This window comes from Silurus meridionalis, chromosome 9 (assembly GCF_014805685.1).
Source record: "Silurus meridionalis isolate SWU-2019-XX chromosome 9, ASM1480568v1, whole genome shotgun sequence".
NCBI classification, from domain to species: Eukaryota; Metazoa; Chordata; class Actinopteri; order Siluriformes; family Siluridae; genus Silurus; species Silurus meridionalis.
The window spans coordinates 7420261-7448021 of NC_060892.1; the positions used below are offsets into that span (position 1 = coordinate 7420261).

Genomic DNA, 27761 nt, shown 5'->3' on the forward strand with positions numbered 1-27761 from the left:
TTTTAAATATTATTCTTTATCATTTTTAAACAATGATCAATAGATGAGGAAAGCCCACCTCCCTCCCCCTAATTATGTTCTACAGATGGACCATCGAGAGCATCCTGAGCAGCTGCATCACTGCCTGGTTTGGGAATTGCACCGTCTCGGATCGCAAAACCCTACAGAAGATATTGAGGATGGCCGAGAAGACGCTGCATCCGCAAAGCCAACAGCATTGTGGGCAACCGCACACATCCCTCACACACACTCTTCACCCTCCTGCCATTAGGAAAGCGGGTTCTAAGGTTTCGGGCCATCACTGTGCAACAGACTGTGCAACAGTTTTTACCCTCGAGCCATTAGGCTCCTCAACACACAGAACTGAACTGTGTATACACACACACACACACACACACACACACACACACACACACACACTTAACTGTGTGTTACTGAACTGCACAAACTGAACTCAACACACAATCATTACTCCTCTTAATCCATTCCACCACCATATTATATTTAATCATTTTATACTGTTTACATCTCAACTGCTGCTCTTGCTGTTTTTGCACAACATTTTGTTTATGTTTACAAATACACTTTTGTATTCAGTTCTCTTTTGCACATTGTCCTGTATAACATATTATACAGTAGATTTACTGGTAAGCGCTAATTTGTGTTTTGTGTATCTGTCCCGCACGGTCTTGTGTTGTCTGTCTCCACTGTTTGCACTCGGATGCACACTTTATGTGGCGAGGACACTTACTTGAGTCCTCAGCTCTGTGTTCTGTTATGTAGCTCTATGTTGTGTGATGTTGCTCTATGCTGTTTTATGTAGCACCAGGGTTCTGGAGATACTTGGTCTCATTTCACTATGTGTGTTATATATATACTTGAAATGAGAATATAAGATACTTGACGACTTGAAATTGTAACACTAAACATTTGTATATCAAACTAATACAACTAACTCATTTATCAATTTATTTATAACTCATGAAATTATTTATTTATTTATTTAAATAACTTCACATATTGGCATGATGAGAATTAAATGGGGGAAAAAAAAATCACACCCATTTTTTTCATTTTGCAGTTCATTTGCAGGCAGTTTGCGTTGGTGTTTAATACATAATGAGCTAAAAAATGAGCTGAAAAACACTTTATCGCACTTAAACTTTAGCATCCTGTGTGTACTGTGTGTGTATGTGTGTGTGTGTGTGTTTCTGCATGTGTGGATTAAAGCTACTCTCCGATTTCAGATTACTGTGAAAAATGTCAGATGTGCTTTTACCCATGAAACTCAACACACTAACTGAGGTTAATTGGTAAAGGTTACTGTATGAGGACAGGTGTGTGCATGTGTCTGTGTGTGTGTGTGTGTGTGTGTGTGTGTGTGTGTGTGTGTGTGTGTGTGTCTTGCCCAGACCTGTAAGTGGATTATCAGCAATCTGTTGAGATTTAACATGAACTGTCAGGGATAAAGAGCTTTCTCAGATTTCTCAATGCTTCCTCCTTGTGTGCATCTGCTTCACTAACTAAGCTATGGACCCTAGTTTTCCATTTAAGGTATGACTATTAATCTAGGTATAATTAAAAAAATATATATTTTTATATTTATTCTCAACCATTTTATTACTTGCAAAATTTAGATATTAACAGTTAAGTGTATATAATATTTACTTTGACTAAGCAAATATATTAAAGTACAGATGTTACACCTCTTTATTTTTATTGAAAAATCTTCTCCTAGGTTTATTATCTCTTGCAATTCAGACAGTTAGATTCTCCAGACTTTCAGGTGAAATACTTTGCCATGCCTCTTTTAAAACTTGCCAAAGGTGTTCTTCACCTTTGGAATACTGCTGATTACCTAGTTTGTTTCATATAGACAAATGGAAAAATGTACATCTTTAAAAAACGATAAAGATTAGGTGTGATTACGTTGTGAGTGTTAGGTTTGATTAGGTTTCCAAATGTATAGCATGCACTGTATATATAATATTTAAGTATATTAGTTATTTGTTAGATGATGAATAGATGAGGGACAATAAGAAATAATAGTAATTAGCATGAATATTAATTACTAATACAGAAAAAAATCTTTGAATGGGTGTTATGGTAAAACTACATTACTAATACTACCCTAAAATTTGTCAAGCATTTCAAGTTGAATAAAGGTGCAGATTTTCCTTTAAAATTAAAGTTTAAACTAACTCAAAAATGCCAAACAATAAGTAATTAAAAATAGGAACATAAAAAAACATTACAAAGAACCCTAAGACTGAAAAACAGGTGTAACAACCACAAAAGACAAATGTAAGACAGAGCGCTGTGATAGATGTGACCTTTATACATGTGCTAATCAAGGGTGACAAGGAACAGGTGTGACTGATTAGTGACGTTTGACAGTTACACAATGTTGTACTGGCTGATGGGAATTGTAGTCCAGTGCCATAAACCTCGGAGTGATTTTCAGATGTTATAGAAAATTATTGTATTGCATAGAAAACATCTTCCAACATGAGTTGGAAGATGTTTTCTATGCAAAACTTCCACTTCTACTTACAAACACTGATTTAAATCCAAACCACTGAAATACCACTTTTACTTCAACCACTAAACTAAATCCAAACCACTGAACTTCTACTTCTAGTAAAACCAATGAACAAATCTGAACTACTGAACTACCACTTCTACTTTATCCACCAAACTATCAATTCCACTTAGGTAACCACTAAGGTAAACCAAACCACTAAACTACAACATCTACTTCAACCAATTAACTAAATCTTAACCACTGAACTTCCACTTCTACTTTCACAGCACATTGATGTAAAAGTCAAGTCAAGTCAAATCACATGGCCATATTGGCATTTAAGCCTTGCAGCCATACAAATGATACAGTTCACAGTGAAAATGAACCGGACACAGTCGGTTCAGATTTTCCTGGTCTAGGGCCCAGTAAGTAGAAGGAAAAATTTCTGGAGCATAACAGATTGTGGGTCGACCGATGGCACCTTGGGAACATATCCTGTAAACAAAGGCACTGGCCATGCCTGGAGTAAACTCTAGGAAAAAGTTCTCCCACTCTCTTGAGAGAGGAAATTGCCAGAAGGAACACAGTCTTAACTGTAAGGAACCTTGAAGGAACATTAGCCAACGGCTCCAAAGGATACCTCCAAGACAACGGACCCACGCAGGCACTCTAGGTCATGCCAGAGGCATCATCCTCCAGAGATCCACCACAGAGAAAACGTGTCACCAACGGGCTCTACCCAGCAACTGCCCCATAAGGGGGGCATGGTGTGCTGCAATGGCAGACACATAGACATTTATGGTGTAAGGAGCAAACACTTTGGCGAACTGTCCCTGAAAGAATTTCAACAATGAACCAACCAGGCAGTTAACTGGATCCACTGGAACTGTGAACAGGCGCCATCTCGCGGTGTACAACCTCCTCGTGGAGGGAGCTCTGGATTTGAGAATGGTCTCTACCTTGTCGGTAAAGAGACCAGAGGCTAGGAGCTGTGAACCCTCAGATCCCTCCTGAGAGGAAACTTTTAGCGAGGTTGATTAAGGAGAGCTACCAGGTCCGCAAACCATGGCCTGCCTGGCCACCGTGGGGCCACTGGAAGGAGACGGACTATGTCCCGGCAAACACTCGGGAGCAGCATGACAGGGGAAAAGGCGTACAGGCGTCCAGCCCTAGAGAGGCTGGATGTGTCATTTAGAAATAGAGGGGACATCTGTAATGAGATGTGATGTCTCTTGAATCGCAAGTAGGTCCATCTGAGCTCTGGTAAATCTCCCACAAATTTGCTCCACCACCACGGCCCTTGTCTCAAGAGGGCATCTGCTCCTTCGTTCAAGTGGCCTGGGATATATGCTGCCATCAAGAAGAGCAGCTTCCCCTGGGCCCATAGAAGGATCTGATGTGTAAGCTTGTATAGAAGGCAAGATCGCAGACCCCCCGGTGGTGTAGGAAGCAACGACTTGTTGTCTGTATTTACCAACACATGGTAGCCCTTGATGTCTGGAAGGAAACTGCATTGATATGCCTTCCCCAGAGACCGCATCTGTCCCAGCACGGGGCCTGAGATGGCCTTAACCCCTGCTCCCTAATGAGTGGAAGAACCACATCTCGATGCTGGACTGTTATTATTCTTAAACCGGTCAAGAATATCAGTGATATCAGTGTCAGTGTGTATACAATTTAAACTTATTAAGAACTTGCCAAAAAAAAACAAACAAAAAAATACCTGTTTGGTTTACATGGATTTTGTAATCTTTTCTCTGTGTCATTTTCACTGAAGTAATAAAACTCTTGTAGGGTCTTTACAGTGAACTCCTTTTACTTTTCCTCATGTGAATGGCCATTCTCCAGCAGATTATGTGAATAATCCTGTCATGTCTAATGTGCTCATTAAGTATAAATCTATTTGCCTTGTAAATACAGCTGTGGTCATAATTTCCCTATGAAAATGATGTAAACAGGAGCTGGAGCGAAGACGCCGTTTCTGGCTCCAGCACGTTATACTTGAAATAAAACAAAGCTGGAACAATGAGTTTAAAACGCACAACGTCAGCTCTAATTAAAGTTTATTTGTTTCTACGGTAACACTGGGACTTGAAGCGTGGAAGTGTAGAGAGGAAGTTTATTAAACAGAGCAACAGTGCCAGTAACAAATCTGAAAAACAGACAGAGGGCGAAAACACAATGATAAATAACGCACGCAAACATATCCAATATACAATATTTACAAAAAAGAGCAGGAACAAATGGAGAATTTGAGAAAAAAATATCTAAATAAATACATAATAGTGAACCAAAACTTGTGTGCAATGAGGACATTAATACTGTACAATTGGCAAGCTCTTACACTTTTTCATATAGTAATTGAAAGCATATTTTAAAAAAATATTTTTTTTTCTTTATTTATAGTTTCAGTTTATTTTTTATTTGAATATAAAATTAACCCTTGACAATAAAGTGATAATTTATATTATATTTACGTTTATGGCATTTGGCAGACACCCTTTACCCGGAGCAACTTTATTATCAAATAATTTTATTTAATTTAATTTACAAAATGATCTTTTTGATACACCTGAGCAGTTAAGGGGCCTTCAGGGTCACTCCTGCACGTACAATAGCCCATTGCTCACAGGTGTTAATCTTTAACAAAAGATTAAATGAAAAAAGACAAGAGTAACCATGACAAACTATATATCATTTAAAAGGTCTAAGCCTCAAGCATCAAGATCAAGAAATTACATCACAGTTTTTAATGGAAAACATATAACAAATGTATTTGCTGGATTTGTGTAAACAGTGCACACCAACAACATGCATTAAAAAAAGCATTACTTACACTATGATTGTAATAACGTGTCAAACGCATCCACTGCTCCAAATCCTAGTTTATTTTGAAAGATAAGGGTCCACTGAACAACATGCTGTAAAGCATTTTTGGTCCAACAAAACGGGCCCTGTAATTTAGATTATTTTTTTGTTTAATTCGAAGTACTTTGGGGGGTGTATAGTTTGTATATGTTTTGGAATACTTTCGCATAAAAAAACCCGACTTCTACGGAGTAAAAAAAGCAAATATGGCTGGTAGAATATAGTGTTACTAAACAAATAAGACCATTTATTAAAAAAAAAAGTCAGACAGGTCATCAATGGCAACCTGGCCATCAATACGAATGCCAAATCAGTAGCCAAACATGTATAACAATAGCCTGAATGGCCAGGGATTAATTTGAATGCAGACTATATGAATGTGCAACTGGAAGTTCTGTCACCAAAACAAACTCCTTGTAAGTGCAAACATATTTGGCAATAAAGCTCTTTCTGATTCTGATTCTGAATGGTCACCTGAGTCTTGCAGGTGGCTCTCACACAGGGAGATGGAGAAAAGGACCAGACATAGGCTCAGATAAATGTTTGTAGGCATGGAATTTTTCATGATAGCTTCATAAAATGTTAAATATAAGCTCATGAGACAAGTGGCTTTCAACCCAATAATTTTTGGATTTCTCCTGGACTGATTTCATGTATTTATATAGGCATTTCATTGTCTATAACTTAATATCTTTTTGAGCATTATCAATTTTGAAAGATGGACACTAAAGCCCAAAGTGTCTTCTTTTCCAAAGATATCTAAATTGTTAATCTAGTCCACTTTTGTCAGGAACTGTTAATTAAAAATCTAAACCACACCAAGCTGGGCCCCTGAGCAAGGCCATTAACCCTATAGCTGCTTAGTTGTATAAATGATATGAATGTAAGTCACCCTGGATAAGGATTTACCAGATGCCAAATGTAATGTAAACTCCAACACTTTGATCACTAAACTACCACTATTAACAAAGATGACCAGCAGCAGATTACGGTGAAGCCAGTGATTTAAAGGTGTAAGGAGAAAAAGTTTATAAGAAAATGTTTTTCTTTGTTGTGTTTTTTTGAGAGATTTTTTAAAAGATTTTCTACATATTTGTGTGTTGGACATTAGCAGTGAAGACATCTGCTGTGCGCAGTGGGACAATTCAACAATATAGACCCGATAAACTTTGTAATCATAATGGCTTGTGACTTCAGAAAGCCAGGAACAGCAGGATGAGAAGTTAAGCATGTCTAATGCTGTAAGATCTTTTCTTTAAAAAAAAAAAATCTTTATCACAGAGCTGCTCATAAAGATTCTTTGGTCATTGATGTCGAGCAGCTGTTTCTGTCCTTCCAGCTAATCGATATCTTCTTTGCTAACGTGCCAGAGGACAGCAGGCAGGATGATTGCTTCAGTTTTTCAGCTTTGTGTTTGTCAGATGTTTGGAATAAAAGGGCGACGATTATTTCAGATCTCCACAAAGCTTCGTCAATATCAGCACCACTTCTTGTCTTTTGTGCTGAGCCTATATTTCAGCACTGAAAACAGAAACTAATAAAGGCTCGATCTGCATTTTAGGGTTAACCTGTGTGCGGAGTTACATTTGTAATCAGCCAATTGCAATCTTGATTAGATTACTTCACCACAAAGTTTGCTTTACTATCCACAGAATATCACTATTGTTGTACTTTTGTGAATTTTTTTTTTCCTGAGTCACTAATGTGAACGAATCAGTATTGTATTGATTCAGAAATATTTATTTTCTTTTCCTTGCTGCTGACACTTTTTACACTGCAAAAATGTAAAACATGGAAACTTTAAAAAGCAATTGAATAACTTTCAAATGTAACAGCTAGGCTTAGTGAAGCTGAAATGTTATCTTGGTTTTAAATGCACAATACACAGTTAGTCTGTTGTTAGCTACAGCTGATCTTAATGTTCCTTTGGATAATACACAATAGACTATGGCTATCATGATAGATAGATTTTTTTTTTGGCTAGTTTCTACTGACCTTGACTACTGGTTACCTCAATAGGCAGTGGTAAGCGGCCCTGCTAATCAGAGCGCTCTACATCCAGAGGAGTGTACACCTTGCGCAGTGCCCGTACTTCCTCATCACCACCAGGAGGCCAGGCTTGTAGCTCTGCCACAGGATGTGCATTGGAGTGCAGCCTCCCTCCAGCAGATGTTTCCCCTCATCTCCGCCCGATAAATTGCTGTGGATGGCGGGAACCCGCCGCCTCTCCGGAGGCTCCAACAGCCGCAAGGCACTGCCCCGGCCGTACTGAGAGGGTCAGAAACCAGTCTCAAGAGGCTGGTTCCCCGATCTGGTGTCTTGGCAGGCCAGGTTGTTAGCCCAGCCACAGGACATGCTTTGGGGCACAACCTCCCTCCAGCGGGTGTCTCCCTCCATCTCTGCCCGATAGATCGCTGCGGATGGAGGAGACCCACCGCCTCTCAGGAGGCCTCAACAGCTGCAGGGCATTAAGGAAAGGGGCCATCGAGGTGAATCCTCCCTTAGTCAAAGAGTCAGGCTACTACAGTCAGTACTTTGTTGTTCCAAAGAAGGACAGTGGATTAAGGCTGATCCTAGGTCTCTGCTCCTTGAACCGCCACCTCATGAGGCTTAGGTTCAGGATGCTTACCCTTAAAGAGGTTGTGTCTCAGATCAAGTCCAAGGACTGGTTTGTCATGATAGATCTAAGGGATGCCTATTTCATTTACATTTACATTTACATTTGTGGCATTTAGCAAACGCCCTTATCCAGAGCGACGTACAAAAGTGCTTTGAGTCTCTAGTCATTTATAAATCTACACTGGTACACCAAATTACAAACTTAATATAAATATAACCCTAGAATGCTACAAACTTGGAAAGTGCTGATTTAAGGGTTTCAGGAAGAGGTAGGTCTTCAGTCGTCGCTTGAAGATAGTTAGGGACTCCGCTGTATGGACATCTAGGGGAAGTTCATTCCACCACCTTGGCGCCAGAACAGAGAAGAGCCTTGAAGTGTACTTACCTCTCATTCTGAGAGAAGGCGGTACCAGTCGAGCAGTGCTGGAGGATCTCAGACAGCATGGTGCAGTGCGAGATGTGATGAGGTCACTGAGGTAAGATGGTGCTGGTCCATTTTTGGCCTTGTAGGCAAGCATCAGTGTTTTGAATCTGATACGTGCAGCTACTGGAAGCAAGTGAAGGGAGAGCAGCAGTGGGGTGGTGTGGGAGAACTTGGGCTGATTAAACACAAGCTGTGCAGCTTCGTTTTGGATCATTTGCAGTGGACAGATAGCGTTCAGGGGAAGACCTGCCAGCAGAGAGTTGCAGTAGTCGAGTCTTAAAATCACAAAAGACTGAACAAGCACCTGGGCAGCCTGTGTGGACAGAAATGGTCGAATAGTTACCCCGAGGTTATGAGCAGTGGCTGAAGGGGAGAGCAGAGAGTCATGAAGTGTTATTTGGAGATCTTGAATTGAGTTTTAGTTGGTGAGCACTCATCCATGAAGATATGTCTGTCAAGCATGCCGAGATCCTAACGGAAGCTGTGGTATCTGATGGAGGAAAAGAAAAGATTAGTTGAGTGTCATCTGCATAGCAGTGATAAGAAAACCCATGTGAGGATATGACTTCACCAATGGAGTGGGTATAAAGGGAGAAAAGGAGGGGACCATGTACCGAGCCTTGTGGGACACCAGTGGTGAGTCTGCATTGGGCAGATGTGGATCCCTCCATGTAACCTGGTATAAACGACCTTCCAGGTAGGAAGCAAACCATTCCCATACTGTTCTGCGAATATTGAAGCTCTTGACAAAAGTGTCTTGTGGTTGACTGTGTCAAATGCTGCTGAAAGGTAGAGAAAGATAAGTACAGATGACAGTTTGGCTAACCGAGCAGCAAAGGACCGTCTCTGTGGAATGTGCCGCTTTGAACCCAGACTGGTTCGAGTCATGGAGGTTGTTCTGTGAGAGATAGACAGATTTCCACATAGCCCTCCTCCTGCTCACAGAAGGTTCCTGATGTTTGCTTTCGGGGGCAAAGCCTACCAATATCGGGTCCTCCCCTTTGGCCTAGCACTCTAACCCTGTACCTTCACAAAGTGCATAAATGCGGCTTTAGCCCCACCATGACTTCAGGGCATCTGCTTTTGATTCAACGACTGGTTGATATTAGCTCGATCAGAGCTTAAGGTGGTCCAGAATCGAGATGACGTTCTCGCCTGCATGAAGGAGCTGGGGTTAAGACTACATGCAGGGAAGAGTGTGCTTTCTCCATTGCAGAGAACCACCTTCTTGGGCGTAGTATTGCAGGCACAATTGTGTCCCGCCCGGATCGCAGCTATCCTCACAGCAGTCGGGGGAGTAAGAGAAGGCCAACCACTCACTGCGAAGCAGTCCCAGAGGCTGCTGGGTCTTATGGCAGCAGCGACCAACGTGATCCCACTTGGTCTCCTTCATATGAGACCCCTCCAGTGGTGGCTCAGAGACAAAGGGTTCTCCCGAGGGGGCATCCAACTCCGTACTATCAAAGTCTCGAGGCGAGCTCTTCGAAACTTAGATATATAAAGAGAACATGCGTTCCTGTCTCAGGGCACTGTCTTGGGAGTTCCTTGTCATCGCATAACACTAACAACGGACGCATCCTTCATGGAGTGGGAAGCAGTCAAGAGTGAAAGGTCAGTGGAAGAGCTACATTGTTCATGGCACACAAACTGCCTGGAGATGATGGCTGTGCTTGTAGCACTAAAACACTTTCACTGAGACCTGAGAGATTACCACGTGCTGGTCCATACGGACAACATGTCGGTGGTCTCATACATCAACCGCTAGGAAGGTCTCCGATCTCACCCCTTGTACAGGCTGGCACAGCAGATCCTCCTGTGGTCCCAGGGAAAACTCCTCTAATTAAGAACAGTTTACATCCCTAACCAATTGAATTGGAGAGCAGACGCCTTTATGATGCAAGGGCTGAGGTGGTGAAGCAGATATGGCAGAGATATTACAGAGCCCAGGTGGATCTGTTTGCAACTCGGGAGACTTTGCACTGTCCCCTCTGGTTCTCTCACTCTCTGGACGCCATGGAGCAGACGTGGTTGAGGCTATGTCTGTACGCCTGCCCTTCTGTCATGCTGCTCCCCGTAGTTCTGGAGAGAATCCGCCAAAAAGGAGTACGTATCCACCTGGTGGCACCTAGTGGTTTTACGGACCTGCTGTCCCTCCTTGATAGACCTCTTTGGAAAATTCCCCCAGGAGGGATCTCCTCTTGCAGGCAGGGGGAACCCTAGTTCACCCCCGCCCAGAGTTATGGAAGCTCTGGCTGTGGCCCCAGAGGAGGCACAGTTTCCAGCTGCTGGTCTCTCTACTGAGTTAGTTGAGCCTATCCTCCATTCCAGAGCTCCCGCCATGAGGAGGTTGTATGCCGCTAGATGGCAGCTGTTTACCACGTGGTGTGAGCACCACCAGTTAGACCCAGTCAACTGCCCAGTTGGTTTAGTTCTGGAGTTTTTGCAGGAACAGTTTGCCACAGGGTTGGCCCTGTCCACCCTGAAGGTTTACGTGTCCGCTATTGCGGCTTATTCGTCACTGGGGAATAACGCTCTCATGACACATTTTCTACCCGGCCCGGGATACGACCCAGAGTGCCTGTGTGGGATTTGGCCGTTGTGTTGGCGGCTCTATCTGAGCCCCCCTTCGAGCCTTTAGCCCAAGTGGCCCTTAGGTACCTGTCAATAAAGACCGCCTTTCTTTTGGCAATATCCTCCCTTAAGAGGGTCAGGGACCTACAGGCTATGTCTGTGGCCCCGTCTCTCCTAGAGTTTACTTCTGGCATGGCACTAGGTTTAGGGTATGTGCCTAAGGTGCCTAGGGCTTCCTCACGGCCTGTCGTTTGCAGGCATTCTGCCCTTCTCCTTTGCTAGCCCCAGACAAGAAAAAGCTAAATCAACTGTGTCCAGTGCAAGCACTGGATACCTATCTTCACAGGACGAGTCTGTGGAGAAAGTCAGAGCAGTTGTTTGTCTGCTATGGCCAAATAGGAAAGGTTTTCCTGCCAATAATCAGACTCTCAGCAGATGGATAGTTGATGTCATTACCACATGTTATGAGTCCTCTGGTCTTCCCACTCCTTTCAGAGTCAAGGCCCATTCAACCCAGAGTATGGCAGCCTCTACAGCCTGGTCCACGGGGGTTTCCCTGCAGGACATATGCAATGCTGCAGGCTGGTCCACCCCTTTGACCTTTGACAGGTTTTACGACCTCGACATCAGAGCCACTCCTGGCTTCTCTGTCCTGCACGCTGGTGGTGCTCAGAAACATTTGGCAGGGACTAGTCAGTATGGCGTGATTGGACACTTGTTCCCGAAGCGTTTCAACGCGTTTCAACGCAGCTTGAGTTCCTAAAAGGGAGTTCCTAGGTTACGTATGTAGACGCTGTGTCAACAGGCTATACTCCCTGCATCCCTGCTGCGTTACCTTCTCTTTTTCAAAAGCTAATGTCAGAACTATCACTCAGCCATTTTGTAGCTTCCTGGTATGCGTAACATTGCACGTCACACGTCAGAGCGTGGACAACGTGAGGCGTTTCCTCTAGGGAACTAGGGTTACATATGTAACAGTGAGGGAAGGGATTGAGTAATGTGCCACTCTGAATAATTATTTTCCCCTCTGTCTCTTTCTTTCTTTCTTTCTTTCTTTCTTTCTTTCTTTCTTTCTTTCTTTCTTTCTTTCTTTCTTTCTTTCTTTCTTTCTCACCCTCGCACACACACACACACACACACACACACACACACACACACAGAGCCGTAAGATAGATGAGTCACCCACGATTGGATAAAAGGTCAGCTCCATCTTCTAACAGTCGCCTCGGCTTGTCTGGAGTTGATAGACGGACTTCCATTTCTCTTTTGTGTGGAAAAAATAAAAAAATAAAATAAATAACAGCCGTCATGAACTGAAAAGCTTCAGGCTGTGCGGCTTGTTAGCAAAGTGTGTGTGTGTGTGTGTGTGTGTGTGTGTGTGTGTGTGTGTGTGTGTGTGTGTGTGTAAGTAAAACAGAGAAAGAGATAGAGGAAAAGGGAGTTAGGGGATAATCATTTCTTTCCTATCCCCTGCTAACAATTCTGTGTTACATCACTGAATGACCATTTGAGGGAAAACATCCTTAATTCAATAATAATAACAACAACAACAACAACAATAATAATAATAATAATAATAATAATAATAATAATAATAATAATAATAATAATAATAATGACTTGCCAGGCTATTAGCTATAACTAGCATTAAAGTTACAAGCAACATACTAGCACAAAAGTTTGTTAATGTTAGACTAAATATGCCTTGCTCAGTAGAACCCAAGCTAGGCAGTAGTGTGTGTGTGTGTGTGTGTGTCTGTGTCTGTGTGTGTGTGTGTATTCACAGCAGAAGGAACTTATCGTATCATAATGTGTTTTACTGATCATCATAAAGCATCTTTCATCATTAGGTACAATGATGACTTTTACACACACTCAGCACGATTTCATGACAGTGTAAGTAGCAATAATTGCGAATATGCACACTGAAGTATGTGTTAAAGTGTGCGTAAAAGTGTGGGGGGTGTGTCAGGTTTTAAATCAAGAGCTCTGTGAATGTTGTAGCTTCTGGGAATTGAAGCAGAGCTGGAGATAAGTCAGTCCTCCTTTAGTCCTCACTTTCAAGTATGTGTGTGTGTCTGTCTGTCTGTCTGTCTGTGTCCAGCTCAGATATTTTTTAGCAATAAATAAACAGAGAACGATTTCTGTTTTCACATGAGAAGCAGAGCAGCAGGTTTATGTGGATCAGAACACGATGCATGACAGGGAACTTTCCGGAAGTCGAGCATGTTTTTCAGTCCAGTGAAAAGTGCAAACAATGTGACAGCTACAAAACAGATAACGACAACAAAATCATCATTTATACTGCAGCTATCTATTTAAAAAAAAATAATAATAATAATAATAATATATATATATATATATATATATATATATATATATATATATATATATATATATATATATATATATATTTTAGCAAAGCAGGCTAAGGACCTTTCTTGAGAGCCCAACAGTGGCAGTTTGGCGAACCACCTGACTCATCAAAAATGAGAAAAAATGATTTGCCAATTAAGCAATACTATTGAAATATGAGAATATTATAAAATTAGTTTAATAATCTTATAGTTGGTTAATTGTAATGTTATAAAAAGAAATACAATATTAAAAATTGTTTCATTTCCTTGTCATTTTCTGCAGCATAAAAGTATGATGTAAGTCCTCAATTTTATTTAAATGCCCTCTGTGTAAAGGCATGTCATTATTAGCACAATCATCAATTACCATTTTTACTAATTTTTTAACTTGGTAACATGACAAGATGATTCACAGCTGGAGAACAAATAAATGTTCATGCAACTGTTCTCCTTTACACTGGTGTACTGGTTAGCACTGCACTCTTCTTTTAATATGCCTGTTAATCTGTAATAATTGTTTTGTCTGTGCGCTTTGCACACTTTATGTAGTCCCGTATGTAGTGTGTACAGCTTTTTTGTTTTGTGGTGTTCTTTGTAGTATAATGATCCTGGTACTACAAAAAAACAAATACAAAGAACTGGTACAGTATCATCTGTATCTGACATTAAAGCCAATTTGATATTTCATTCTTTAAATATTTCCTTTAAATTAAATTGTAATTGTCTGCATATTATATATATATATATATATATATATATATATATATATATATATATATATATATATATATATATATATGCAATCGTCATCTTTGGGGTGGAAAAAGTAACTCCATGTCATTATGCTACTATAACCTCAGCACACACAATAGTTTATTACTTACTTGCATGGATTTTTATAAAGAACTGTAAGTATTGATTTTATGTTCAAGTGCATCAGATTGCCTAATGAGGTGAGAAGAGGAAACAAAAACAAAAAACATAATAATAGTTCAAGTCAACAAATATGTTAATAAAAAAGGCATAAAAAATAAAATTAACAATATAATAAAATATAATTTTAGTTAAATAAATTGACATTTACAATTAAATCAGAAATAAAATGATAAAAATAGAAAAAAAAGAATAAGGACTGTGCATTGAAATAGAATAGAATGTGAGGTATACATCAAATAGGCATGGTACAGAGTTATGGAGTTTACATACAAATAGAATACAGCATATACATACTGTAGAAATAAAATAGCATGTGGGATATATGTACTGTACATAACAACAGAACTGAATGTTAATTATACATATAAAATAGAATAGAATATGGTGTGTACATACTGTATATATAAAATAGAAATCAGAGAGAATTTGGATTAAACATAACAGAAATAAAATAGAACTGAACATAGAATATACATGAAAATAGAATATGGTGTGTACATAAAATAGAATAAAAAGTATAGTATACATAAAATAGAAATGGAATATATAAACTAAGTAGGTCAGTAATTAAGGTGTTGGACTTCTATAATGGTATATGGATTTTACATTAAAAAAAAAAATTATATATATATATATATATATATATATATATATATATATATATATATATATATATATATATAAAGCATATTTAGAAATATAATAGAATGTGGAGTATACATAAAAATAGTAATAGAAAAGAATATAGAGCATGCATAGAAATAGGAAAGAATGTGGAACATACATAAACTTAAATAATAAAGGAAGAAGAACTAAAATAAATTATGGAATCGAAACTGAAATGTGGGGAAACTGACCTCCATTGTAAAACTGTACAAATAAAACAACTCTGTTTGAAGAAAAGAGAAGTGTTTAAAGTGAAATAAAGTTTTTTTTTCTGCATTTCATGTTGAGTGGCTTCTTGAGACTCAGACCAGACTTCACATTCACTCTTTCATGTTTTATGTACTGATGGCGTGTGCATATATAGCTGCTTATAGTGCATGTTTTATCAGTGCTTTTAAGCGTTTTAATGGGAACCATGTGATTAGAGTGTGTCTATGTGTGCGTGTGAGTGCATGTGTGTCCACATGTTCGTTTTATTCACGTGAACCCAGTGTCCTTCAACTGGGCCTTTTGACTGCGATGTCAAAATAAAAATAAAATATAAAATAATAATGAATAAAATTAAAATGTACGCCTCTCTGTGTCTTTGCTTGTTATTAATATTAATAGGCATCACTTAAAGGCCAAATCCCAGCATGCCTTGCCTGCATGTTAGTAGTGCATCCATGCAGCCGAGGTGTTAAAGACCCACTTTTCTCGTCTTTCTATTATCATTATCGTGAAGAGCCCTTAAAAAAAAATTCCAGCCAATTATCCGCTTCACAGCTTTTTTATTTTCATTTCCATTAAAGATGAATTCACAAGTGGCTGAGGCGTTATTTGAAACTCTCGGGCTAAAACAGTGCGGCTGGATCGTTTCTTTAAAGTTAATCTGTGTATGATTGAGTTCCGCTACACCTCATCAACAGAAATAAAGGCGTGGGGTGGATGGGGGGATGAGGGATGTGAGAGAGAGAGGCAGAGTTCAACTATTATATAAAAAAAAATGTCTTTATGTGAATCTGTTATCTGTTATATGTGTAAAGGGAATCTATTAATGCAAAACATTTGCAAGATAATTATTAGAAAAACAGTTGCTTGCTCTAAAATCTAAACAAAGTAGGGTGGTCACAAGTAGGGTGATATGGAAGTCAATCACCAAGCCATTTGTAGTAGCTTTTTTAAAATCATTACAAAATATGGTAAAATTTTTGTTGGTTTGATTGATTTTTGTACAGTGGTCCACCGGAACTCGCGGGGTTTACGTTCTAAGACGAGGCGAGTTCCTGAAGGCGAGTTCCAAAAAATGTCTACGCACCCCCTGGTACCTTATTAAATTCATCTAGACATTAAGTCACTTTAATACAAAAATGTTTTTTAAAAGTGTTTATAAAATCTTCCTGCAGATTTTAAGATAATCTGATACTTGCTAAACCCGCAAATTTTCGAGCTGTAAGTTCCGAAATGCAAATCCTGGTGGTTCGTAAATGTATTACAGCCCCAATTCCAAAATGTTTAAACACTGTTTAAAAATGTAAATAAAAACAGATTGCAATAGTCTGCAAATCTTATAAACCTATATTTTATTCCTGATAGGACATAGAAAAAAAAGATCTAATGTTTAAACTGAAGAAATGTTCAATTTTAAGGGAAAAAATTTAACTTATTAGGTTCATTAGTAACATGATTAGCTATAAATTAAGGATTTATAATTTTTCAAAAGTAAAGATGGGCAGAAGTTCACCAATCTGTGAAAAAAACCTCTACAAATTTTACAAAAATACACAAAAAAAAAAAATTAGGGTTGTGTATTTAATGTTATTTGTATGCTACATTTAACAACAGACATTGTTTCAAAGTAGCTCTATCCATATCCAGATTGTCCATTATGAGCAAGCCAGTGGCAACAGTGCCAAGGAAAACTGAATTGAATTAACATTAACACCATATGTCAATGAATGGAGTACTGCTTATAGCACATGCTTTATCATTGCTTTTAAGAGCTTTAATGGGAACCATGTGATTAGTGTGATTATGTGTGTGTGTTTGTAAGTGCATGTGCGTGCACATGTTCATTATGTTCGAGTGAACCCTACGTCCTTCATGTGGTCCTTTTGACAGCGATGTGCCTCTTTAAATAAAATGTAATCTTCTCTGTGTCTTTGCTTGGTATTAATATTAATAAGCATCAGTGAAAGGCCATTTCCCAGCATGCCTTGTCTGTGTGTTAGCAGGGCATCCGTGCAGCCCGTTTTGTGTTCATTGTTAAAAACCATATACAAATACAATTAAACTGAACTGAACTGAATTTACAATACCATCATACTGTATATCAATGAATCTACTCTGTTTAGGTAACCAGATCAACTCAAGAAAATAGAAAATAGAAAAAAAAAAAAAATATATATATATATATATATATATATATATATATATATATATATATATATATATATATATATATATATATATATATATATATATATATTCATGGCCAGTGGTGAAAATGACTTTGCTTTTATCATAGTGGAAAAAAAGTTATTTTCATTTTCCATTTATGCTTGCTACATGTGAACAGTGAAAACAGGGCAGTGAAATTCTTTATTTGCATATCCCAGCGATGTAGAAAGCTGTGGTCAGAGTGCAGGGTCAGCCATGACACAGCACCCCTGGAGCACAGAGGGTTGAGGGCCTTTCTCAGCATCCCCAATAGTGGCAATTTGCCGATACCAGGGCTTAAACCCCGACCTTCTGATCAGCAACCAGCGCCAAAAATGGAAGAGTTGGTTTAAAAGCCCAGCAATCACTTTTCACAAACCCCACTGTTACCGAGACTTCAGCCGATGTTAGCCCTCTCCTGACCAAGCACAAGAAGACCCTTGTAATGAGTGTCACTGCTGACATGTAATTTAAAGACTTTCAAACCAAACAGGACATAAAAACAATAATTAACCACATGGCCCATCAAATGTAATGAGAACAAAAGAGTGTTTTTGAACACATTTCAGATGAGATTCTTAAGGATTTAGACCTCTTTTTCCCAAATGACAATCATCAAGTAACAACGATTAGCACAGACATCTGTCATGTCCGTCACCTGAACATCTGCGTTGGACTGAGGATCTTTTTTCACTCTGGGTTTGTGTTAAAACTGCCCTGTTATATACAACCTTTACACCACTGTTGATTTCTGTAAAGCTGCTTTGAGACAATGTCTGTTGTGAAAAGCGCTATATAAATAAACTTGACTTGACTTGACCTTTATTTAAAAAAAAAGTTGGGACAAATGTATGCAATGCAAATGCAAAATGTAAATAAAAACAGAATGCAATGATTTGCAAACCTCATCAACCCAAATTTAATTCACAATAGAACATTGAAAAACAAAGACCATATTTACCACTATATAGCTTCACGTCTTCTGTCCTAAGACATCTTAGAACTGAGGAGACCAATTGCTGAATGATGTCCCTTATGTGTTTGATACAGGATTCTATTTGCTCAACAGTTCTGGGTGTCCTTTGTTGTATTTTTTTGCTTTATGTTGCAAATAAAATATTTCATTGAGTGAAAGGTCACAAAACATTGTAGCTAGCTCTGTACAGTATATGTTGGCTGCTGTCGCATGCTGCTAGCAATGGACTCCTTGTGCTTTATGTTGGTATTTAAAATGTTATGGTGTTTAAATAGTGCGCTTAATAGCGCAGACATGCAGAGAAGTATCAGAGAACATTGGCACTGAGAAGGGTATTGAGAGTTTCAGCTCATTTTTGTGGTTTTAGATTTCAAGCAACTGTGTTCAAGGTAATATCTTTAACCAGGGTTGACAGGTTTCAGCAAAATTTCCAGCCCAGCTACTTCAAAAGACACACAAAATAGGCATACCTGAAACTAGTGGCAACATTTTGGCAGCGGAAAATGCAGATGTTTCCTCTTTTTCCCAGTCTTTGAGTTGGAAACAGCTGAGCAACCATGTGCAAATGGAATGAAGAGCTAGAAAAATAGAAGTGTGTGTCAGTGATTATAAAAACACGACCTTATTGCTGCTGCACTTTCCTGGTTATCATACCTCATATCCCTGATTGACAGCAATTTCATTGATGAATTTAAGTATGATCTATTACTCTTCTCTCATTGCATTCCCCAAGCCTCAATTCTTGGCCTGCTGCTTTTTATTTTGTACATTCTCCCCTTCCCAATACCATCATATGATCTGTCGGCTCATTGTTATTGTTTTCCAGCACATATACCTTCGGCTCTTGAGATGCTCACTTGCTCACCATCCCACCCTCTTGACTCCGAACAATTGGAGCTAAGGCTTTTAGTGTCACTGTCTCAGAGCTGTGAAACACTCTCTCTCTTGCTCCATGCCTGAACAGCCTATCCCTAATTTAAAAAGACTACCTTTTCCATATTGCTTTTACGCCAATCCGATGGCATGCAAAATGCATGCACTACAGTTTAGCTTGCTAGCTGTTAGAGCTTATTTATATAATATGCTTCTGCCATGTAATATGTAATGGAGGCAAAAGGCAGATGCACTTGCAGACCTTCTTTATTTACATTGCGAACGTGGAAACACAAAGACAAATAATATAACCACAACATAATGAAGAAAAGGAGACAAAATATCCGTAGTCTCAAACAGAGATGGACTACGATGACTAAGAAAGACAAAACACTACACAATGAACGAGCTGCACGCTTTAACTAGTTAAAAATAGTTAAAGGTGTGCTCATTAACAGAAAAAGAGACGCATGTGCAAATAGTCAAATGACAAGAATCGCTTAGGTGCAGTGGCTGTTGGAAAATCCAGTCCATTCTAGGACCTATTTCAGGATACAACTGTATTTATTGTGCTCTTTTATACTTTGATGTATGTATACAGTGTTCAAAGATACCCTGGAGAGTCTTATCAATTAAATGCTGTTCTAATGATTGCTATTCTAATGATTGCTACAACACTAAACATTTTCCCTGAAAGTTTACTTCATTTCTCACTTATTTCATTTTAATGGCTTTTAAGGAAGAAAAAGCTGTAGCCCCCCCCTGACATTTTCTGAACATTAGTCTTTAAAAATCTTCATACTGTCATTGGCATCATGTCTCTATGCTACACTATTTGCATGTTTGCTACATTTTGCACTTCTGGTAGATGCCAAACCGCTTTTCGTTGCTGTGTACCTGTACAATGCAATGACAATAAAGTTCTATCTATCTATCTATCTATCTATCTATCTATCTATCTATCTATCTATCTATCTATCTATCTATCTATCTATCTATCTATCTATCTATCTATCTATCTATCTATCTATCTACCTGCTACTATTTTAGTTTTATAACTTTAGGTTTATAACTTCAAATCAGACCGATCCCTGTTACCTGTATCTTTATCAATGCTACCCAAATCCTTTTAGACAAACATTGTCCTCATCCCCATTCTTTTTCCTAGCTAGATTTACTCAGTTCATCTGCTTCTGCACTATGAATTTTTTACTCTGACGATATTTTATCCAAAGGACGAAAAACAGACATGTTTCCTGACCATCACTCCTTTTGCCTTTTTCCTACTTAACCAGTGCTTCTTAAACTTCCAGACCTTCTCATAAAACCCGAGAAGCGGAGGAATGAGCTCGAACACACGGCCTTTCTCCATCACCGACTTTTATTAACACTGCTTGAGGGAGAACATATACACACACACACACACAAACACACACACACACATGCTTTAACCCACTCGGTTCAGAAGGATTTAGTGTAACATGTTTGAATGGGGCCATATAATGTCTACTTACATCCCATAATTCACTTTAACGTTAGTTGAACCGGTTCGGCTTGAAATGAGCCGTTTTACATCTTTACTGAAAAGTGTGTTGATGGTATAAATGATTTTTCCAAGTCTCAATGCGCTGGGAGTATTGTTTTAACAAGGATAATGCATTTATTTGTTTGTTAGTTTGTTTGAAATAGAAACTAATAAAAGTCCTATTCGTAATTTCTTTCCAAAAACAGAAAAATGCTACACATTTAAGATCAGCATTTTAGACAGAGTGAAAGTGAAGTTTGTTTGAACAAATTTGCATTTATTTCTAATAACTGAGATGTAAATCAGATATTGGGTATTTTCAAGTCATATTTTATACCAGATGAGGATGAGAATGATGGGAATGAAATATTGTTAAGTAGCTTGCACTACAGCAGGGTTAAACATCCAGACCTGCTTATAAAAAAAGAAAAGAAAAGAAAAAGGCCAGAGTGAAGGAATAATCTCTACAACACACCTTTTCTGCATCACGAGATTTTATTATCAGTGTCTGAGAGAGAACACACACACACACACACACACACACACACACACACACACACACACACACAGTCATACGCAAGCACACACCATCCGCTAGCTATTATTTCATTTTTACTCAAATGCCTGCCAGGTCTGGGAGCTGAAACACGTATAAACAGGGGAATAGAACACCTCCTGACACACTGTAACTCATTTTAAACGTCCCCGAAGTCGAAACCACTCAGAAATGTGATGTTTAAAACATCCATTCCTGTAGAATTGGATAAAATCTCATTTTATAAATAAGCATTATGGTGAAATATTTTTCCAATTTTAAAACAGCTGAAAGCTGATTGATAGATGCAGGGGGCGGGGCTAGACTTGGAAATATAAATAATTCCTAATAAGTTCTTACTGAACAAGTTCTAGTCTTGTGAATCTTAGAGCTTATACAGCTTTTAGCATTTCAATAAAAAGTGTGTAGAGTGCATTTGGAAATAACTTTTTTTTTCAGAATCAGATCCTCCTCAGTATTTAAGCAAAGCATCTTTGGCCTCAAGTCTTTTTGGGTATGATGTGACAAGCATTGCAATCCTGGATTTGTAGATTTTCTGACATTCTTCTCTGCAAATCCTGTCAAGCTCTGTCGAGATGGATCATCGGTGGATTGCTATTTTCAGGTCTCTTCGGAGATGTATGGTTGGATTTAAATCTGGGCTGTGGCTGGGCCACTCAAGGACATTCACAATGTTGTCCCGATGCCATTGTCTTGGCTGTGCACTTGAGGTCATTATCCTGTTGGAAGCTGAACGGTCTGATCAGGCCAGTGTCATGGGTGCTCTGGAACAGGTTTTCATTAATTATATCCCTGTATTTTTTCACATTCAGCTTTACTTTTACCCTGCCACTACCGCAGTCCCTGCTGCTGAAAAACTCCCCCAGAGCATCAACGCTACCACCACCCTGCATCATTGTTGGGATGGTTTTACACAGGTGGTGAGTGGTGCCTGGTTTCCTCGAGACATGGTGCTTGGAATTTGTTTTATCAGAGCAGAGAATCTTGTTTTTATAAGAGTCTGAAAGTCCTTTAAGTGTTTTTTTTCCCACAAATTCCAAGCAGGCTTTCATGTGTCTTGCACAGTGGAGAGGCTTCTGTCTGGCCACTCTGCCATGAAGCCCAGGTCAGTGGAGTGTTGTAGTGATAAATGACATGATCTCTGGAGCTCAACTGGAGTTTTCGGTCACCTCCTTTGTAACCATTTTTAAACATGTATTAGTGAGAAACAAATATGGGATTGTTATAGTTGATATATTAAATATGGAATATTCATTGATCTTTGAATCCTCACTACTTGCTGGAGTGCTATCTAGTGTTTAATGTCGCAAAAAAAACAATATTAGCCTGGACACTTCACCTATTTTAGATAAACGATGTGTGTGTTTCGGTCTCTCCATGGCTGCATGTGATTGGCTGGGGCTCTTTTGATTATGTCATCACGTTATTCCCCGAAGAACATTCAACAGATGAGGGAAAACAGCCATGTCTGTTTTCGTTTGGCTGAAATGAATTCTACAGTGACTGCAAAAAGCCACTCAAAGAAAGAAAATAGCTGCATTCCAATAACACTTCCTACTCTCACTCTGATTGGTTTCTCTTTCCAAGATGTTCCATTATCATGCCATTACTATACCATTATGCAGTCTAGATTGTTAGATGAATGTTAAGAGTTTTGCACATAACAGGTTTTTGTTTTTAATTCCTGATGCACTGCAAGTGCTGTACTTTTTACTGTCATGATGATAAAGAAGTTATACATTGAAATAATTTTTTAGGTAAGAAAATGCATAAATCATTTATATGGTTCTTGCTACCCAATTGCTAGCACAGTAAAAATCTTTTCTTTGCATATCCCAGCTTGTTTGTAGGCTGGAGTCAGAGGGCAGAGTTGGCCATGATACAACACCCCTCGAGCACAGAGGGTTAAAGGCCTTGCACAGGGCCCAGGAGTGGCAGCATGGCCAAGGCCATCCTTCCAATCAATAATCCAGCAATTTAACCACTAAGCTACCACTCCCCACAGAGGAACCACATACTATTATTAGTATTATTAGTGTTAATAGGCTTTATTTATTATTTTGTCAGCTAATGCAGAGGGGCACATTTGCAGTGTTTTTTAGATAAAGAAAAAATTAAGAAATCAAAACAGAGATAGGTACGAGCCATAACATACACAACATGATATGGATAACAGAATCTTAGCAACTAAATGCAGAAAAGTCTTAATTAGGGGTACTCATTACAGGTGAAACACAAAACACGTGAGAGTAATTAACAGAGTTTTCACTGAGTCTTTAAAAGTCTAAAAAATTCTGGATTTAAACAATTTTAGAAAACATTTTATGCCTTAAAACCTCTCAAATTCTTTGTTCTATGTCTGAAATAATTGTAAAAAGGTCAATGTACAGTAATGTGACCTCTAATGCTAATTGAAATGCTCTTACAGCAATTGACAATTCATTTCTGTTTGTTTGTTTTCTTGGTGTAGTTCTTTCTTTCACTAGTCCAAATATAATTTGCTGTATTATGACTACAAATGAGACCAACATGTAAATAACCAATCAGCTTTATGTTATCTGCGTGAATCTCTCTTGGATTGTACCATAGACGTTAGATGGATTTTATTTCTCAGCTACAGGGAAATGCAAGTTTAGTGATACTTGGCTTGGAAAAAAAACAAATTTAAGTCTTGGTTAAGGCCAGTTAACAATGCTAACAATGTATTTGTGTGTTTTTGATGTCATGATATAGGTCTTTTTTTTATTCCTAAAGGTCTTTGGCAGAAACCCTGATTAATTCAATGTGACTGATGGAAAATTAGTTTTATATGGATCATACCAGAACCAAACCATGTAACCATACTATGACCAAGTCAAGCTAAAACATTATTGCTGAAATTTCTGTTACCTTTTCATTTAGTTATGTTCATAAAACTCTGAAGTCTAAGTAAATATTCTCACATGGGTTTTCTTATCACTGCTATGCTGATGACACTCAACTCATCTTCTCCTTCCCTCCCTCAGATACCAGAGCTTCTGCTCCTCAGCATGTCTGCTCATCAACTGAAACTCAACCCCAGCTAAACTGAACTGTTGGTCATCCCAGGGGATTTATCTCCAGGTCACGAACTCAGAATAACTTTTCACAACTCTCTGATCTCCCTTTCACCCAATTCTCACAACCTCTGGATAACCATGGACAATCAACTGTCCTTTTTCTTACATGTTGCTAATGTGACACTTTTGTCATTTCTTCCCTACGACATCAAAAGGATTTGACCATTTCTATCCACGCAGTTTAGTTGCTCATTTCAGTCTGTTGTCATTTTGAGACTGGACTACTGCAATTCTCTGCTGGCAGGTCTACTCCTGAACTCTATTTGTCCACTGCAAATGATCCACAATGCAGCTGTGTGTTTAACCAGCCCCACCTTACAGCTGTGCTCCACTAGCTTCTGGTAGTTGAACACATCAGATTCAGAACACTGATGCTTGCTTACAAAGCCAAAAATGGACCAGCACCTCAGAAACTTTATCACTCCTTGCACTGCACCACGCTGAGATCCTCTAGCACTGCTTGACTGGTCCCACCTTCTGTCAGGGTAAGAGATAAGTATGCTTCAATGCTCTTCTCTGCTTCAATGTTGGAGAAATGAACTTGTGTGGAATTCACTTCCCCTAGATGTCCGGACAGCGAAGTCTTCAAGCGACCGGTGAAGACTTACCTCTTACTGTACGCTGGAGGAGCTGTATTGCTGTACAAGAGGACTATTTTGAAGGTGATAAATGTAGATGATTGCAAAAAGAGCTGGATTTAAAACCTTTTGAAACCACGTCGTACATCACACACTACACTCGACACACAACACTATACACAACATACTTTATACACTATTCACCACACACTATATATCACACACAGCATACAATACAATTTACATTACACTCTATACACATTACACCTTAAAACACACCACACTGTACAACACATCATATACTGCACTTTACACAATGTATACCACACACTACACTCTACAAGCCTATATTACACATCACACTGTATAGTGTACATATTATACACACTGAATGGAAATTCATAAAGGGTGTGTCTAAACTTCTGGAACTATATACCTCTGAAACACGTTGTGTAAAGTTTAATGGGACGTACATGATGACAGAAGTTCTTTATCTCAGGGTCAGTGTGGGGAATTACACAGCCGATCAATACAACGTGGGGCCGAACGCACATAAATTAGTCTCTAATACTTTATACTTCAAAGCCTTTAGAGATTTAGAAGCCTGGATAAAGGTGTGTGTGTGTATGTGTGTATGTGTGTGTGTGTGTCTGTGTGTAGCTCTAATGAATCGAGGGACGGCGTAATTGTCTCTGGGATCTTCATCAAATATGGATAGAGCTGAGGAGCAAAATGTTCATTACACACACACACACACACACACACACACACACCAACCACCATCGATCTGGTCAGTACCACGACATGAAATCAATCTGCAAGAGTTCCTAATAAAGCTATGGGTTCTCTCCTCCTTCACTACATCTCTCTATATAAAAATTCCTCCATCTCTCTCTCTCTCTCTCTCTCTCTCTCTCTCTATCCTTCGCTCTTGATTTCACCCTCGCTCACTTTATATGTTTTTTTAACTGCTGTCTAGTTCTTTCTATTGTTCTATTTTCTAAATGTTTGTGCAGGAGTGTGCTGGTATATAGGTTGAGTGGGTGTGGGATATAGTTACCCATAATGCACTATGACAGCGTATTTCATTGTATGTCATTAAGTCATCTTTAATTAACGGACCTCCCCATAATTCCTCATTAGTGCCGTGAAGCTCATCACTGCTGCTCTCTGACTGGACGTTAAATTCACTTTGCTCTAAAATCAATACGCTGATTTATGATTTTTTTTTTCTTTCCTTCCTCTCACACTAACGCTGCTGACCTTCACATGATCCGGAACTGAGCGGAACCGAGTATGCAGGATTGCCTCTGAAGAAATGAGATGTGAGGCATCAAAGGACGAGTGACGATCTTTGATCAGCTTTTTCTCTCATCTTTCTATAAATAAATTACAACTCGGAGTCACAGTGTGGAGGAAAAATGCAGCAGATCCACTGTCTTACTGCGTTATGCTTTATTTTTATGTGCAGACAAATCACCTGGAAAACAGGCTAACTAGCTAATTACCTAATGTTCGTGACAACTAGAGGCCTATTGTCATGGTAACGTCAAAATGAGTCATTTAATAATTTTATCTTGATACCTCTAAAGAAAGCACATAACTCAGCAAAGCAAAGCTGATTTAACAAGTAGAAAATGCAGATCTATTGGCAACTAGCAGAATTTGGGAGGAAGATTTGTGCCTACGACCATAGCAAGTAGAAACCAGCGCTTTTTTAGCTAATATATCTTGGTTTGAATTTGGACTAAAAACAAAAAAACAACAGAAAATGGGGTCATTGTATTGCAAAATACAAAAAAGAAAAACCTTATAATTACTTAATAAACCATTCAAATAAATGTTAGCTTGCTACCTAACTTCCTAACAAGTTACACATAATGGTGTTTCTGGTCATTAGAAACGTTAATTGTTTTTGGTAATTAGTACTAAGCAAGCATAAAAAACAAAATTGTCATCACACTGCAAAAAAAAAAAGAAAAAAAGAAAAACTGGACTAGGTCAAAAGATCGAAACTAATTTGTCCCTTTTATGGCAAATCAATTATCATTTAAGCCTCTTAATAGATTATCAATAATCAGTTACTGCTGGTGTATGTGTGTGAGTGTGAGTGTGTTTCTGCATTAATATTGAATGTGCATAGGGAATTACACCCCACACTGTACATTGTAGTAACATCAGTGTGTAAAGGGTTCCATCATGTTGGAGTTATTTTCCATATTTTTACCACTGTGTGTGTGTGTGTGTGTGTGTGTGTGTGTGTGTGTGTGTGTGTGTGTCTGAGTGTGTGTAAGAAACATTTCCATTCCTCCAGCCCAAACGGATGGTTGGCTCAGAGCTTGCAGGAGGAATGGCGTAGAGTGTACAGCATCGGTGTTCAGTCTAAGCGGCGCACTGGGATTAACCAAGCGACGGATGAAAAGTGTGTGTGTGTGTGTGTTGGTGTGTGCATTTCTTCGTAAGGCTGCTGATGGATTGGAATTAAACAGCGTGATGTTTGAAATAAAGCAGAAGGTGAACAGAGAGGAGAAAAAGCGAAGGAGGAAAATGATGAACTGGAAGAGAATCTGGCAGAAGATGAAGGATGAACTGTGGACTAAACATTTGTGCAGATTTTTTTTGCTTTGATGTATATTTATTTTATGTATTTTTATGTAAGCATTGGCGTGACTATAGGAACACTAATTTAAAAAAATAACTTCAAAATGGCATGAGAGTAGCTACAGAGCTGAAGGGGGAATCTGGCTAATATGCTGTATGATTAAATTCTTA

The 27761-nt window shown here is 38.9% G+C and overlaps 1 long non-coding RNA gene across 1 annotated transcript; it reads left to right on the forward strand.

Moving 5' to 3' along the window:
* Positions 1–1470: 1470 nt before the first annotated feature.
* On the forward strand, positions 1471–27761 carry LOC124391413. The gene is made up of 3 exons (XR_006926970.1): positions 1471–1554; positions 24319–24896; positions 24977–27761. It is a non-coding gene; the product is annotated as an uncharacterized LOC124391413 (long non-coding RNA).